Genomic DNA, 14072 nt, shown 5'->3' on the forward strand with positions numbered 1-14072 from the left:
CACACACACACACACACACACACACACACACACACACGGTACATACTGTATAGTACAGTAGTGTACAGTTTCTTTTGTGTGTGTGTGTGTGGGGGGGTGTATTGGTTAGCAGTTAGGTCAGAAAGCAAGGCGATATACGTAGTGAGGTAATAAACATAATCAAAAGAGCGATGCTCTCCTCTTCCTGGCTCTCGTCCCACACAGGAGACAAATCTTCATGATCAGTTTGACCTGGATCCCTCATGTCATTCAGGTGGCTTGATTGTTTGCTCTTGTTAAGCTGCTGGTACATTTACTCCTTACAGAACCTCTGCTGTCAAGTGTAGTTCAGCTCATTGTTTTTGGACAGAACTGTCATTTGGTTAGACGGTATGGCCATTGCATACTAACTGATCTTTTTTTAATCTATTGAACAAATAAGATCATGTGCACATCTACATATCATAATCTGGGGAGTCCCCAGGGGTCGTGGGAGTCAAGCTGAAAAAAGATAAACAGAACAATTTCGGCAAGCTTATTCAAGATATATACTATAGCAGCAACCAACAGGAACAGCTGAACATGATGCAAAAGTACGATGGCTGAGGTAGCATACTGTACAACATACCACTTTACAAGTGTGAACCAGCATTCTCTACCAGCGTCACCAGTAACTAAATTAAATATCTTTGGGAAGATCTTTATAATGTTCAGGTCTCCTGAGACATGTGAACAGTTTGACAGCAGAATATGATAAATGCTGTGAACTAATTTGGGTGACAATTCTTCCTGTGATACTTCCTGTGCACCCAGCGGTCGCTGTGAGTAGTTTAAATGTGTTGAAATTTTTTTGGGAGAATGTTGAAGGCAAAAATACAACACAATTTTGGATTAATTTTTTTTTTTTTACATTCTGGAACAATACTGGATTAAAAAAATGAAATAACACACACAACATTAGGTAATTAAGTACAAAAACAGTTAGTTGATATCTTAAGACATAAGGGGAACCTGTTCTGGAATAGTTCTTACAAGAACAGTATTGTCTTTTATAATTTTAATATTGAAAATTTATAATAATTATCTTTTATAATTAAAATATTGTCTTATTTTTTATGTATTTTGTCATTTGCAAAACCCGTCAATAACATGATGAAAATGGCTCCCATGAAGACAATCCAAAAAAAAGCAAGACCAAAACGTATACAGTAACCCCATGTTATATACGAAACAAGCTGTTTGGGACACTGTGGGGCCCTGAGATGCACATGCTCTGTCGGGAAGCTTTTGGTTAAACAGTGCATGCCTGTACTGTACTATGATAGTGATCTGTCATCATGTACTAAAGTGAAACTAAAACTGGTAGAGGAAGAGGCTGAGGTTGCTTTAAACTTAAGTTTTGAAATTGCTCATAATGTTTCTTAAGAGCTTCAACAATCTTGGTAATTAAAAAGGCTTTGTGTGCAGTAAAAGCCTTTTTTTTTCTAATTTGCTACTTCCTGATTGACTCACTATAAAATCACGGCCAAAGCATGAGCACTAGATTTTTTTTTTTTTTACGAAAACTCAGCAAACTTATTGGTGATACCAAATTGCATGCTTCAGTAACCACAAACATACCTGCAGTCTGATTTAGTGTGACAAAAGTGTGCAAAGTGGAGTTACAACTTTTTGAAAAATTCCAAAATTCGCACTTATATCACGTAAACAGTTTTGATATCAATATTTTAGCATTTCTGCTTTTTAACACCCTCGTGACAAAGTATTTTTTCTCAGTTTTCTATACATCTCAATAGTTTTTCTAACAATTGAGTTCTCTCAACATGCCTGCATGTCTTACTTGATTAGTGGACCACTGATATAGACTATACACCATTTTAGAGGGTCCTGATTTTTTTCTCCTCCATATTAAAACATTTTGTGCCCAGACAAAGTGTGACTCACTTCTGATAAGCTAATAACCGTCTGAATTATTATATGCATTTGTACTGTAATTATTGCGCTTTTACTTTGTACACATTCAGGTGTCTTAGCACATGTAGGAGTCTAAATATGTTACATTACATAAGGAAATCATATACTCAAGGCAGCTGTTTTGAAAAATTACAGGTTACCTTTAGAAAAGAAAACCTTACAGTATGGCGTGTGACTTAAGAAAAATACAGGTTTGATCAGCCCATGATTATTTAGGTCTGATTTCGAGCGGGTTAAAGTCAATAACTTGTCTTGTTTATCTGTGTTTCCTGTTGCAAATATAGTCTTAATGCAATAGCTCGTCTCTCACTGTTGTGTCAGATCCTTATTCCCTGTCTGGAAAATTGATCAGGATTGTTGGTGGTGTGTTCTGTGGTCTTCCAGAAACGGGTGGGTTTGTATTCATGTATCATGTAGATCCTGTAACATGTTTTGTTTAGGGGGATAAACACTTATTCAAGCCAGTGTATTGTATACAGTTTAGGTTTATGTTGCATTTCTGCCTTGATGCACTATTACGAGTAACAACGGCATGCTCATTTACTATTACTTAATACTTTTCTTTTTATTTATAAAAGAAAAAAATGCTCTGATACGAATGCCACGTATGATGCCATGTAATACGCAAAGTGTAAGACAGCATGGTACGTTGTCCCGCTAATTATAGAGATAAAGAGTGCATCTCAACTCACTTCACTGAGTCAAAGTATAATTTATGGTACCTTGTTCACATTCTTTTTAGCTTACATTATATTTTAAACATAAAATTCAGCATAAGGAGATCATTGCTTGCCACACATAAGTAAAGAAAAATAACATGCTTATTTCACATATACCAGAACTGCATTGAAATTGCTTCATCTTAGTTGCTCATTTCCATGATGCCCAGATCTTCTATGATTTTGCCATGCATTAGCAAGAAATATTATGACATATTTAAAAATCGCTTACAATACACATTAGACTCAGCTCCAAACCAGGAAAAACATTCCTCCATCCATCCATCCATCCATCCATCAATCTAGGAACCTCTGTAGTCCAACTAGGGACTGTAGAAGCCAATGATGATTACCATTTTATTTATTCTACAAAACCTCACTGCTACTATTTCTCTCTCACACACACCCTGCAATGTGCCAAGATGTTTTTTTATGTGGTCATGGACCACATAAAAGGCACCCATATTCAGAGTTCATGTCCTGTCAGGTCACCTGTTAAAACCGATCTGGATACCCATTTTGGAAACCTTCTCATGAACTTTCTTATTTTCCTAATTAACACTTAAATACACATGGTGCTATATGTAAAGTCATCTATCTCAGCATACACTGGAATACAAACATTATAGGGCTAAGCCTCAAATCACTTCATCCTCCATCCTATTTAATCTCACTCAGTCAATCTTTATACCGCTTATCCTGTATTGGGTCACTGGATTCCTGGAGCCTATCCCAGGGCAATTGGGGCACTAGAACAGCTGCCACTGATGGGCATTGATCAGATGCCAGCCCATCACATACCACACCTACCTATTTAAGTGGTAGAAATAAACCATTCTATCAGTGTATTTAATCCATGAAACACTCCATCATTCAAAATAACTGGTGTCATGACACTATCGTGTGGAGGCACGTGATGTTTGTGGCACTTTATAGCAGATCTGTAGTAATTATTGATTGATTTAAATTTTGTAGTAAATTAGTGGCGAATTAAATGAATTTGTCTTAGTTTTAGACTCAAGACACGAACTACCTGCTGTACAATTTTTTAAAGAACTGTTACGATACAAATATGAATAATGTATATAGTGCTACAATTTTTTTTCTAGTCGGCAACATTTCAAATTCTTTAAACTTTTAGAACATTTTGTTGACGTCTATGATTTCCCCCGAGCCATGACGCAGGGTACTAAGTTCTGACAAACTTCCTGACAACCTCTCTGGGATTAGCTCAGAGTGGGACCTCAGTGGTTAAGGTCTTGGTCTACTGGTCGGAAGGCCCCAGGTTGTTCTGGATAAGGGTGTCTGCCAACTGCTGTAAATGGGATTTACGACCTACAATCTCAAGTTAATAGGGCTAAAATTCAGGAACTCACGAATGCATCCTAATTTGACACATGTAATAGGGGAAAAAAACTTCCCAGTAAAGCTTTCTGACAACAGCTTTAGCAAAAAAACATCTCCGTTAGTGGATTATTATAAGTTCTCATTAGGGCAATTCTTAAAATTTATTTCTTAATGCTCTGTCCACACAGCCTGTCAGACAAGAAACAGTTATTAATTACCAAATAGTTTAAGTGTTAAAGTGTTAAGTGTAAAAAAAATAAAATAATAAAAACTCTTCCCAGTTGTGTTGGACTAATGGCACTTAGTTATTAACCTAGTTAACCCAGTGTAAGTACTGTATGTATCCAGTGATGTAAACTTTAAAGCACTTTTTTGTAATTCGCTCTGAATAAGAGCGTCTGCCAAATGCCTAAATGTAAATGTAAAGTTCAATTAGTTTAATTAAAAAAATTGTAAGGAAAACAGAGGGATTCATGGTTAAAGCAGATAAAATGGATCGCTTAGTCAGGACGAAATCTGTTTGCTTATCTTGTCTATAATTATTCATTTAATTTTGTAATTATGATTATAATTAATATTATATTAATATGATATTATTTTATTACAAATAAGGACTGGCAACAGACATTAAACCATGTATTATTTATATAATTGTACATATTTCAGAGAAAGTGCTGTCACCTTGGAAATATTAATTTTTAGGACTATAAATAGAATCTTTTATTTGCTGAGTACCAAGTATGCAATCATTTCTTTTTCCCTTTATTTTTGTATTCCCTTTTCATTCTTTTATAGATATCAGTGCTAGTGCCAGTAATATAAAGAATATGTTAAATATATTAAGCACATGTAAAGAATAAATACTGGATATGTACTCACTGTTACATTCATGCTAAAGTTTAGGATATGTACAAAGAATGTATAGACTATACATTTTTTTTTAAATGGTCTATAATATCTAACATTATTTAATCTATACTAAAATCTAACATTATTATTATTCATTTTCTACATTGGTTGTCCTGTACAGGATTGTCCTATCCCAGGAGCCTTCTCAATCCATTGCAATGCACACAATCTCACACATTCATTAATACACTACGGGCAATTTAGGAATTCCAATTAACCTAATCTGCATGTCTTTGGGTTGTAGGAGAAAACCAGAGTACCTGGAGGAAACCCACTAAGCATGAAGAGAAAGTACAAACTCCATGCACTCAAGAGGCAGGACTGGAACCTTTGCCCCTGGAGGTGAGAGGCCACAGTGTTAACCACTGTGCTGCCACCATATAAAATAGAAAAATGTGTGTTTTTTAACAAAGGAAATGCATAATGGTTATGCTTTCTTTATGTAATATGTATGGACAGAGTGTTGAGTGTGGTGGAAGATTGGCTTAGTGGTTAGCGCTGTTGCCTCTGACCTCCTTCAAATCTCGCCTCTGGTCTGCGTGTGTGAGTTTCCATGCTCTCCTCATGCTTGGTGGGTTTTCTCCAAGTACTTTGGTTCGCTCCCACAGTCCAATGACATGTGGTGTTGGCTGATCAGTGTTTCCAAATTGCCCACAGAATACAGTTGTGTAATAGTAAGTGTCCCCTATTTTAATTCTATGGGATTTAGATAATAAAAATTATCTGATCATAGCGTGGCTTAGTATTAGTCAAATCTCAGACAAACAACAACACATACATTTTTCACCATGCCATTATTTATTTAACAAAAACAAAGCCAAAATAATAATAATAATAAAAAAAATCATGCAAGCAAAATAAAACACTAAGGATCCCCTTACTGCTTCCACAGGATTTAAGAGAGTATGTTGGAGCCAGGTGCTGCTACCACCAGCAGGTGTGCAGACCTCTATAAAAGCAGGTTGCCAGGAGAAAGTGTCAAGAACTAACCTGAGATGACCAGAAGACGTAGCTTTAGCGGTTAGCCCTTTGTAGCGTGAATGGTAAACCCAAACGCGGATGAAACACGAGTAGGCAGGATAATCACGCTTTTAGTCTAAGGACTCTCACAGATGGGGAGTAAGGGAAAGACACAATCTAACCCGCGTCCTATAAATACACACTCGATCAGGAATTGAAACCAAAAAGGTGAGTACTCACAGTTAGAAGCAGGAATCAGACGTGGCATCGGCAAAACTCAATGACTGAGCGAGGTGCTATGGTTTGTTTACCTCTTTTATACTTCCTGGTTTGCGACCGCTTAACTTCCGGGTCCTAGTGCCGGTCGCGTTCCGAGTGTGCATGACAGTACCCCCCTGTCCAGGACCGGCTCCAGACGGTCCTGAGGTGGAGGATACCCTGTGACGGTAGTCCCGGATGAGCTCAGGATCGAGGATGAACCGTGCTGGGACCCAAAATCGCTCGTCGGGGCCGTAGCCTTCCCAATCGACCAGGTACTGGGTGCCCCTGCCCCGAGGTCGCGAATCGAGGATTCGTCGCACGGTGTAAGCGGGACCGCTGTCAATGATTCGGGGAGGAGGAGCAGGGGGGGTGGGTGGAACCAGAGGTGAGGTGATGAAGGGTTTTAGCTGTGATGTATGGAAGACTGGGTGGATCCGGAGCGCCGCAGGCAGCTGGAGCCGGTAGGTGACAGGGTTAATCCGTAACGTGATGCGGTATGGTCCGATGAACCTTGGTGATAGTTTTCTTGATTCGGTGTGCAGATGGAGGTTTTTTGTTGATAGCCATACCTTGTCACCTACGTGGTACAACCGTCCCGGTGGGTGTCGGCGTCAATGCTGGGCGACGTAGCTGGTGTTGGCTTGCTGGATGGCGCGATTCGCTTGATTCCATATCCGCCGACACCTACGGACCAACTGTTGGGCCGATGGTACGTCAACCTCCGGTTCTTGATGGTCGAACATGGGAGGATGGAAACCATGGCACACCTCAAATGGGCTCAGGTTGGTGGCTGAGGAGACGTGTAGGTTGTGTGACAGTTCGGCCCATTTGAGGTAGCGGGACCAGGAGCGCTGGCGATCGGACACGAAACATCTCAGGTAGCGCTCCAGTTGTTGGTTGGTCCGTTCCGTCTGACCATTAGTCTGGGGATGGTAACCGGACGACAGACTACAGGTGGAATTGATCAGACGGCAGAAGGCCTTCCAGAACCGGGCTGTGAACTGGGGCCCTCTGTCCGAGACGATGTCCTTTGGGAACCCATGCAGTCGGACTACGTGTTCCAAAATCAATTCTGCGGTGTCTTTAGCTGATGGGAGTCCGGCTAGGGCCACCAGGTGCACGGCCTTGGAGAACCGATCAACGATGGTTAAAATGGTGTCCTTACCCTCTGAAACCGGCAGGCCCGTGATGAAATCCAGGGCGATGTGCGTCCAGGGCCGTCGAGGAACTGGGAGTGGTTGGAGTTCTCCTGGAGTTGGTTGGTTTGTGTCTTTTGCCCTGGCGCACACCGGGCACGCCTGAACGAACTCGAGGACGTCTCTCCTCAAGGAGGGCCACCAGAACGCTCGTTGGATAAATGATAACGTTCGTCGCGCCCCAGAATGTCCGGCGATGGTGGACGAATGCCCCCATTGGAGAACCTCTGCTCGCAGCTGTTGGGGTACGTAGAGTCGTCCAGGCGGCACACCTGCCGGTTCGGTCTCCGCCGCCTGTGCCTGGCGGACCCTGGTCTCCAAATCCCAGTGGAGGGGTGCGAGGATTCGGGATGGGTGGATGACAGGCACGGGTTCCGCCCGGGGGAGGTCGTCCTCATACTGGCGTGATAGGGCGTCGGCTTTGGTGTTCTTCGACCCCGGACGGTAAGAAAGATGGAAATTATATTGTTCGAAAAATAGTGCCCACCGTGCCTGTCGTGGATTGAGCTGCTTGAGGTTCTTGATGGTGATCAGGTTTTGGTGATCGGTCCAGACGATGAATGGTTCACTGGCGCCCTGGAGCCAGTGACGCCATTCCTCCAAAGCCCACTTTATGCCCAACAGCTCGCGGTCCCCTACCCCGTATCGCTGCTGAGTGGGGTCAAATTTTTTGGAGAAGAAACTGCAAGGGTGCAGTTTCTGGTCTGGACCTCGCTGGGAGAGAACCGCGCCGGCGCCCACATCCGACGCGTCCACCTCCACAACGAAGGGTTTATTGGCATCCGGATGAAGAAGAATCGGGGCGGTGGTGAAGCGATGGCAGAGTTCCTTGAAGGCTGAGATGGCGGTAGGATTGAGCTGAAATGGGTGAGGTGAGGGCCTGGTCAATGTGGTCAATGGTGCTGCAACTGTACTGTAGCCCCGGATAAAGCGACGATAGAAGTTCGCAAACCCGAGAAACCGCTGAAGCTGTTTGAGTGTCCTGGGTAGGGGCCAGTGACGTACAGCTTCTAGCTTCTGCGGGTCCATGGCCACACCCTGGGGCGAGATGACAAAACCCAGGAACGTGGTGGAGTGCTGGTGAAAAGCACATTTTTCCAGCTTGCAGTACAGTTGGTGAGCGAGCAATCTCTTTAAAACTGCACGTACGTGTTGGGTATGTTCTTCCAGGTGGCGGGAGTAGATGAGGATGTCGTCCAGGTAGACGAACACCCATCGGCCCAGCATGTCTCGGAGGACGTCATTTATGAATTGTTGGAAGGCCGAGGGTGCGTTGCAGAGTCCAAATGGTATGACCAGGCTCTCATAATGTCCGGTGGGTGTGATGAATGCCGTCTTCCACTCATCACCCTCTCTGATGCGCACCAAGTTGTAGGCGCTCCGGAGGTCCAACTTGGTGAATATGGTGGCACCAGAGAGGGCGTCCAGGGCTGAGTTGGTGAGTGGTAGTGGATGTCTGTTCTTAATGGTGATGTTGTTTAGCCCCCGATAGTCGACACATGGGCGAAGTTCGCCCCCTTTCTTCTTGACGAAGAAGAACCCCGCGGCGGCAGGCGAGGTGGAGGGCCGGATGGTTCCCTGACGGAGGGCGTTGGTGACGTATTCCTCCATCGCCTGCGTCTCCGAGGTGGATAGTGAATAGAGATGGCCGCGAGGAGGGACGGAGCCCGGCTGAAGTTCTATCGCCAGGTCGTAAGGGCGATGAGGCGGGAGATGGGTGGCTCGTTTCTTACAAAAAACTTCAGCCAGGTCTCGATAGGCGATAGGGATGGCGTTGGTGTCGACGTCGGGGGCCTCGGACTCCCTGGAACACGTCCCAGTCCGTGCCTGTAGGCAGAGTTCGGTGCAGGTCGGCCCCCACTGGAGAATCCGGTTCCGGGTCCACGAAATGATCGGGTCATGCTGTAACAGCCAGGGATAGCCGAGGATGATGGGCGGTGATGAGATGGTGGTAAGGTGAAATTGGATCTGCTCCTGGTGTTGGTCTATGGCGAGCGTGATGGGTTGGGTCTGATGGGTGATAGGGCTGGATGATAAGGGCCGACCGTCGACCGAAGTGATGTTTACCGGCTGGGATAACGTCTCAGTCCTCACCCCCAAATCTTTGGCATAATTAGAGTCAATGAAGTTACCCGCGGCACCGGAGTCGATGAACGCGGCGCTTCGAACTCGTTTGTGGTCAATTTGGAGGTTTACCTGAACCGTGAAACGTGAGATGGTGGCGTCGATTGTGGAGGAGAGGTGGAGGGGGCCCGGTGAGTCTCTCCTTTCACTCACCGGGGCTGCGCGTTTCCCGGGCGAATTGGACAAACAGCTCGGTGGTGCGCCGCCGACCCACAGTAGGCACACCGCCCCTCTCGATACCGTCGTTCGCGTTCCGCCACGGTCAGGGAGGCGCGTCCTAATTGCATGGGTTCCCCGGCTCCGGTGTCAACCACGGCAGGAGGTGGAGATCCGACAGGTCCAGTAGTGGAGGTGGTGAGAGCAGTAGGTGGTCGTGGCGTGGTGTAGGAGAAGGTGGGTGCAGGCGGCAGGGTCCTAGGGGCTGGCTTCGGGCGAGAGAGGATGCGTTGATCGATACGGAGGGAGAGCTGAATCATCCCCTCCAGGGTAGCAGGAAGCTCTCGCCCGGCGAGCTCGTCTTTGATACGTGGAGCCAGTCCCTCGTAGAAGGATGTCCGGAGCGCGGCATCTCCCCAGTCGGTCTGCACAGCGAGGGTCCGGAACTCTGCAGCGTACCGGCTCACGGACGATCCTCCCTGCCGCAGATGGTAGAGCTTGGTGTCGGTCTCCACCTCGCCCGCTGGGTGTTCGAATGTGAGTCTGAGTTGGCGGGTGAACTCGTTATATGAGTGCGCGGTGTCTGAATCCGCCCGGAGAACTGCCGTGGCCCACTCAGCTGCCTGCCCGGATAGCAACGAGACCAGAAGCGCGATGCGTAGCCGATCGGTGGAGTACCTGGTGGCATTGAACTCAAACACCAGATCAAGCGCTGTTAGAAACACATTACACTTCCCGTCCGTGCCGTCCCATTTATCCGGAAGTGCCAAAAATACATCAGAAGGAGGGGGGGGGGGTTGGTGCGGCGCCGCGGCCGCTGCGACGGGAGACCGGCTAGCCGCGCTATCCACAGCCGCCCGGAGATCCGCGTTCTCCCGCCGGAGCTCCGCGACCTCGCGGCGCAAGGCCGCGACGTCTTGGAGGTCCCGGCGCAGATTAGCGATCTCCCCGGTTAGCGTGTTGATGAGCTTGGCATGCTGATCAACCACATCGCAGAGGTGCGCGTAATCCGCTGGGTTCACCGCGGATGGCTCAGTCATTCTGTCAAGAACTAACCTGAGATGACCAGAAGACGTAGCTTTAGCGGTTAGTCCTTTGTAGCGTGAATGGTAAACCCAAACGCGGATGAAACACGAGTAGGCAGGATAATCACGCTTTTAGTCTAAGGACTCTCACAGATGGGGAGTAAGGGAAAGACACAATCTAACCCGCGTCCTATAAATACACACTCGATCAGGAATTGAAACCAAAAAGGTGAGTACTCACAGTTAGAAGCAGGAATCAGACGTGGCATCGGCAAAACTCAATGACTGAGCGAGGTGCTATGGTTTGTTTACCTCTTTTATACTTCCTGGTTTGCGACCGCTTAACTTCCGGGTCCTAGTGCCGGTCGCGTTCCGAGTGTGCATGACAGAAAGTCTATTCCATCTAAAAAGAAAATGACTGAGGTTTGCAAAAAACGCATCTGATCAAAGCACAAGATCTCTGGAACAGATAAGACCAAAGTTGAGTTGTTTAACCGTAATGCCCAGCGCCTTTGGCGAAAACCAAACAGCATTTTAGCAAAAACACCTCATACCCACGGTAAGGGAGGGGTGAAGATTTAGGCTTGTTTTGCAGCCACAGAACCTGGGCACCTCGCAGTCATTGAGTTGACCATGAACTTCTCTGTATACCAGAGTATTCTAGAAGCAAATGTGAGACCGTCTGTCTGACAGCTAAGGCTTGGTCGAAACGGGTCCAAGCTGCAGGACAATGATCTTAAATACACATGTACATCTACATCAAATTGGCTAAAAAATGTAAAAAGGTTTGGCCTAGTCAAGGCTGTTTAAAATAGCCTGGTGGAATAGCCTAGTCAATGTCAACCCCATTGAAATGCTGTGGCAGGGCCTTAAGAGAACTGTGTATGAGTTCCCATATTCTCCCTAAATTCCTGAAAAACTCAATAAAGCGAAGCAATGTTGTAAAGAAGAGTGGACCAAAATTGATCCACAATGTGGATTAGGGACTGATAAAGTCTTTGTTATTGCTGCTAAAGGTTCTTCCTGGCTTCTGATTTCTCAAAGAAAAATTTGAAAAAGTTATATGTTTTTCATCTACGGTTGTATTTGCCTGAGACCCTCTATCATCAAATGATTTTTATTTATGTTTTTACATCAAAAATATCAGATTAAAAGAGGGGCACTAACATTTACACATCACTTTTGCATGCAATGGGTTTGGCACCCCATCCAGGGTGTACCCCACTACCCGACACAGGAAGTGGTCTAGGTACTGCATAGCTGGAGTCTCCAGTGTCAGTATGTCTTCTACCACAAACAGGAGGGTCTTTAGAACAGATGTTTTTATGCTTTCTGCATTCTCAGCATGACACTATAAGCTGAATTTTTAATTAATTAACTGTAAGAAATGAGGGATTCACACTTAAGTGATAAGAGGAAATAATTTTTCTTGCTATGATGACATTAACAACTGGTTAAAAAAGTGGTTTATTCATTAATAAAGTTAGAATTGTTATTGTTGTTCTATATGATTGTAATATGAAATATATATATAATTATTATTATACAAATAATATTTTATGTGTACGATTTGTATTTTTTTTATATTGTATTTATATTTTAAAGGTTATGAGTTTCCATAGTCTTGTTTTAAAAGTCACCTGACTGTGAATAAGAGCTCACCTGCTCCTATCTAATCCGTGTTCATCACAGATACATGTGCTAAGAAGAGTGTGATATGATTACAATCATGTGCAGCTTATAATGTGAGTAGGTGAGTATTAAATAGCTCGTGTCCCACTTTCATAACACAGGCTCCGTTTCGATCACTCCTCTTGACAGTGTGTCCTAACGCATAGTGGAAAAAGCACCCTAAAAATACTACATACACATAACACCCTCACACACCATGGCATGTCAGGGATGGGAGGTTAATATTAGACAGCACAGCCAGTAATAGCAATAGAGGGCAGGAGGCTCATACTGTCCTGCTCGGGGTCTCCTCGTGGCCCTCACGTCACACTCACGTAGTGCATACTGCGGTTGGTCACACATACACACGCGTGCTTCTGCCCCTGTGCCACATTCCAGCAGCAGTCACATGCGGCGCATCATCAGAGCTGGCGCTCCTGCCTTCTCAGCGCACTGCTAGAGGCTATTCCTGAACAGGGGGATGGAGAGAGAGAGAGAGAGAGAGAGAAAGGCGGGTGGAAGGGGCTTGTGAGAGCTTATTTTACCCTCTCAGCCAGAGCCTGTGCCGTGCCAAGTGCACTTTGACAGTTTGCCAGCACTCAAAGTAAGAGCTGGTGATACCATATCCTCACCTCTCCAACTCACTCTGGCCTCAAAGTGCTGGCTGTTCACTCACTGTTATAATTCCTCTGGACTGCTGAACTACTACTTTTCATGTTTTTATATGAAACATAGTTTTTCTGAATTTTTGAAACCAGTTTATATAGAATTTAACATACAGTATGCAGACGGGCTCATCAAAAGTCTGGATCCATAGGCATCCATCTCTCTCTTTTTATATTTATTTTTTTTTTCTTTTAATTTGAGACCAAAGTTGGTTTTAAAACTACGGACAATAGAAGATCCAATAGAACAACTTTCTTTCTTTTCTTTGTGGTCATCTAAAGTCAGTAATCTTACTGAAATTTCTCATGAATAAAGGCTTTAAAACTGATCGGTATTTACAGAAAACCTTAAGCTTAGGATGGTGATGAAACTCTTAGACAGGTAAAAAGTTTTAAAAAGTCCTGACATTTAAAAAAAAAAAAGAAGGAGAAGAAGAAAAGCCCGTATATCTGTGAATGATGAGGAGGCTCAGAGCCCACTGCAGTCGTTCTTGTTGCAAATTTACGCTGTCTGTGGAAACCGTACACACAATCACTCACAAACACTACTTGCACATTAAAGAATCTCGCTGGGACTTATTGCCACATCCCCAGTACTTTAGATATATTAATAGTATATATTTTTCATCTTTTTCTGATCTTGACGAGAGAAACCCCATGCATAACATTGTACCCAGTATAATGACAATTAAGATATCTTATCTTTTCTTATCTAAAAACTAATACAAAAATGCTGTGAAGTCAGACGTGGTCGTTTAGAGCTTTTGCTGATATGGACCTTCAGGCCCCGCTGTTGAGGTTTCAGAGAAACACTGTAGTAGTAAGTAGTAGTGACCCAAGTAGTAGTAAAGTATTACATCTAACCTATTTTATTTGCAAGTTTCATTATGATAATCTGAGCATTTACTCACTTACTCACTTACCCATCGTCTAGACCACTTTATCCAGTATACAGGGTCGCAAAGTTGTCTGGAACCTATCCCAGGAGACTAGGGCACGAGGTGGGGTACACATGAACAGTCAATCGCATATGCCACTGCAATAGTATGCATACTGTATTCCTTTTGGTAAATTATAATAATAATA

Source organism: Clarias gariepinus, chromosome 26 (genome assembly GCF_024256425.1).
Source record: "Clarias gariepinus isolate MV-2021 ecotype Netherlands chromosome 26, CGAR_prim_01v2, whole genome shotgun sequence".
Taxonomy (NCBI): Eukaryota; Metazoa; Chordata; class Actinopteri; order Siluriformes; family Clariidae; genus Clarias; species Clarias gariepinus.